Below are 4,347 nucleotides of genomic sequence, written 5' to 3'. Positions count from 1 at the left end.
GTGACGTCATCAAATCGCTCCTAATCCCGTAGCCAGGCCCCGCCCACTGTTTTGAGAAGCTCTGTAAATAGACCGAGCGGAGCGGGAGACCCGTATCTTTCTCAACAGTGAGCGGAGTGAATCACCTAAAGACGACGTCCCTGATGTGTATAATTTCATTGTATATACGTAATTTGCGTTTAATATGTTTTTTTGTTGTTGTTTTTTTTTCATTTATTATATCTGTAGACTCTTGGTTTTCTGTCATCCTCTGGATACAGTATGTCTGTTCTTAAAGGCCCAGTGTGTAAGATTCAGCAGCATCTATTTATTGGCAAACCATTGATTCTGATGGCTTCTACGAGCAAACAGTTCATTAAGTGTTGAACCTTTATTTAAAAGTGCCCTGTCCTCAAGTGTCCTCATGGTCCTCAAATGGAGTTGGTAAAATACGTTTTGGGGTTGATTTGAATGAAATCAAAAGAGTTCTTAAGTAGTTGTTTTTTTGTTTTGTTTTTTTCATTTTGGTTGGGCTGGTGAAACCGTAGGTTACCTAACAAAATGGGAGTGCGGTCAGACGCCAAGAGCCTCAGAGTTCAGGATGCAGTTCAAGTTGTTTTAATTCAGGAGAATGTGTGGCTGACATGAGTTGTTTCACTGTTTTTTTTTCTTCTAGAAAAAGGTAAACACAAATATATACAGCTTAACTTAGCGTAGTTAAATTCAATTCCAAACAATATAAATATTACAAATTAAATCAACCCGAATGCCAAAACATTAAACAAATGTATGGAAGAAGAACTTACAAATAACACAGTGCCAACTACGACGCTGGTTTGGTGGAGGGCTGCAGGTGTAGTGAGAGGAAGACACACCTGCAGCCACCCAAATTTTATGCCTTCCAGCAGGAGGGATCAGATCCATCTTTTCCTCCACCTCTTCCAGTTCTTCCTCCTCCTCTTCCTCTTCCTGTTCTTCACTACAGTAGTTGTTGAGTATGTTGCAAGTAATACACGTGTGTGTGTGTGTATACACACAAATGCATATATAATTGTGGCACGCAGAAGAGGGCCCAGGCAGGCTTTGAACCCTGGACCCCTGGGTAACAGTCATGTGCGCTAACCAGTCGGCCAAAGGGAGATCCCCTTGGCCAAGTAGCCAGGCCACATGATCAATTGGATTGGAGGCATAGTGACAGGACCCTCAACTGTCACATAAGATATATTAATTTTCCTCATGAAAGATCATGCCTTACTAATGGGGCCTCTCGCTCACATCAATTGAAATCTACTTGCGTGCTAAGTAGCAGTCAGCTGAACTGTTGACATTTCTTGAAGGCATGTACCCCGTGCTCCGTGCCAGACAGGATAAAGGAATCCTGTGAATGAGAGGCAAAATATCCCCAACAAACTTCTATAGTTTGGTTGTCCAGTACTATGGCACATAGGAGACATTATTTGTTCCTCAAACATGTGATCTATTTCCTCAATCCCTATCTTCTGAGGCCCACCTCTCGGTTGTCCTGACTATTGGCCACAGATTGATTCTGAGTTGTGTAGCTCTGGGCAGTAATAGGGCAGTAACACTGACTTAGCAAGCAATTCAGATTGCTTTAATGGCTCATTCACTGTTTATGATCAGGCAACATGTCTCAAGTTAAAGTATAATTACACCATCTGTGGCTGTAAAAGTGATTTAATTAGTGGCCAAAGAGTCATAGGTTCGATCATTTGTTAAAATTTAAATCGAAATTCAAATAAGAAAGGAAAACCAGCGTAGTCAACACAGTGTTTGACTTCAGTTTAGAGTAAAATAAATCAAATTCCTTCAGAAATTCATTCAAAGACTTTTCCTTTCTCCCTCCCTCTTCTCTCTTAGCCAGGAGTCATGTGACAATCCTTGTGGAATTTAGTCTGTACACACACACACACACACACACACACACACACACACACACACACACGCACACACACCCAGTCAAACTAATAGTCCTGTTTTGAATTAGGGGAGCATCTCAAACCAAATATCCCCGAATTAGGAGAGGAGAGAGGAGTGAGGACAAGACTAGAGTGATCAGCTGTTGGCGTGTCATGAGACTTGCAACTCTGATAAAATCATGAGACCTGGAAACCAAGAAACCACAAGATTTGTGTTAGCCGCACAATGCAGCGCATTGAGAGACAAAAATGAGGCAGAGGCTGAAATTGCAAACACAGATAAGTCAGTGAGCAGAGTTTTGAAAAGCACAGACCGGTGGATTGGTGGGTGCTGGATCCACACCGTTCCTACCGTGCACCTGTCACCATCTGCGGGAGCCTTCAACGATTTTATACAATATTGTGATTTCACTGTTCCACTTTAAAAGAAACGTTCACAAGATTTGCGTCAGCAGTCTGTGTGAAAAGTTGGCAGTTTCTGTCCTTATAGCATTCCTTTCTCTATGAATATATTTTTTTTTCAGTCTAACAGAAATCAGATGTGATGATCCAATTCAGGAGAAATTGGGCTGCAGCAAAAGTAGGGAAAAGGGCAAGATGAAGCTCTTTTCTCTGAGTCTCTGTGGGTACAATACCCTTTCGCTTTTAGCCATAGGAGACTTTCATTCTTCATTTCTGGTCAAGACCCTGATAATCCTCCCAGTCACATGACCTGCAGCTGGCACTCTGCAGGGAAAGTCCATGTGCACGACCTGTTTGTTTACTCGTTTATTTGCGGACTTGATTCAGCTGTGCCAATATGCAAGTTGGCCCCGATTTAGAAGAACTGTGATTCATTTAGGGACCAGGAGTCGGGAAGCATGACTCAGGCAGGCTGTTCGGACGGTAATGTGATTAAATCACATCCCCTTCCAGGGCGCGTATACCTCATGGGTCAGCAGTTACAAGTGGGTGAAAGTTAAGGATGCAGCTGATCCTCCTGGATGGATTATTCTACTTCATGTCACTTTCATTTTCTGGTCATCAGCTGACCATGTGTATTCGTGTTCAGAATTTGCAGCTGTTTATATATATCAAAATAAACCAGTTTTACACTTTGCTTTTACCATTTAGTTGCTGGCTAAAAAGAAACCGATGATTAACAGGTTACACCATTCGCATGTGGACGTGACTGCCGAGCACCAGAGTCATGGGGAAAGACTTAGTGGAGAACGGTCTTGCATAAGGAAGCTCAGAGAGGAACCTGAATTTGCGTCTAAGCGCGCCCTCTGGCGGCGGTTATTGGTTTGCGCTCGTTTGTGTGCGTTCACCTCATTGAAGTGCTATGGTTGTGTCTTCAAAGAGTCAACGGAAAGGCAGGAGGAAGTAATAACTTTCTGCCAGGATGTGTGCTTTCCTGTTTGATACAATGCCGTACAGTAGGCCATTGGATTTTCAACAAGATAAGAGAAACACTTACACTTGTTTTGTTTTTTTTCTTTTAATATATTGGCAAGCCCTTGATTCTGATGTCTTCAATGCGCAAAGCATAACAAGTTTTGAAGTTTTGAATTTTAATTTGAAAGTGCACAGGGGGTCCTCATGGTCCTCAAATACAGTTTTGGTGATATATATATATACATATATAAGAAAATCACAATAATGTAGTGCGTAGTGCTTTAGGCAAGGATTGACGTAGGTCATATTTCCCTTCCAAACAGTGAATGTGTCATTGTGGAAAACTAAAGGAAGGCGATCGAGGCAGCCACTGTCTGAGTGGATTTAGCTGAGGGGCGAGAACACCTAGAAATTTCAAATGGTCTTCAGCCAGACAGATCAGCGCGGACTCATGCATTATGGATGAGCCGCGCTCGCTGTTCTTCTGTCTAGACAAATGAGAAATGTTTGCCTCGAGTGGCTCCAATTTCCTCCACAGAAACCGAACGGGATCACTGTTTAATATAATTTATATTTAATGCATCCTTCCTTCATTCCTTCCGTCCTCTTCCCTTCCCTCCATCTTCCTCTGAAATCCTGTTGTGAATTCCTACTCCCTATAATGCATTATAATGTATTTATACCGTGAGACATATTTTCCACACAGATTCACCTGATTAATTGAAATTCTATTTCCACAAAAAAGTTTCTTTTTCTCGGTATCATGGATGATCCTGAAGAGCTTTATTGTTCAGCCTTTTTTTTTTTTTAATAAATATATATATACCGTTTGACCAGTAGAAGGCAGTGTCGTTGTATTTTGATCACCCCTGTCTCTCAATATTCTTGTAACTTTCAACTGTTATGACTATAAACGACATTTTTTGACTGTTATAGTACAACAAAATAGTAGCATCATAGTCGTTCAGTTGTACCTGCTACTTTTTGAAAGCACAGAGATGTGCTGCCTTGTAGAGATAATAATTAACCATGTTGCCCATCACCTGTTCAGACA

General features: G+C 41.6%; 1 long non-coding RNA gene across 1 annotated transcript in view; it reads left to right on the top strand.

Annotated features, from left to right (window-relative positions):
• Positions 1-4,347, top strand: part of LOC142890478 (uncharacterized) — a 79,630-nt gene that overhangs the window by 5,511 nt on the left and 69,772 nt on the right. The gene's annotated exons all lie outside the window — the stretch shown is intronic.

This window comes from Nelusetta ayraudi, unplaced genomic scaffold (genome assembly GCF_046127955.1).
Source record: "Nelusetta ayraudi isolate G7.1 ecotype Tasmania unplaced genomic scaffold, CSIRO-AGI_Nayr_v1 ptg000026l, whole genome shotgun sequence".
NCBI lineage: Eukaryota > Metazoa > Chordata > Actinopteri > Tetraodontiformes > Monacanthidae > Nelusetta > Nelusetta ayraudi.
This window is presented reverse-complemented; position numbering and strand designations above follow the sequence as displayed.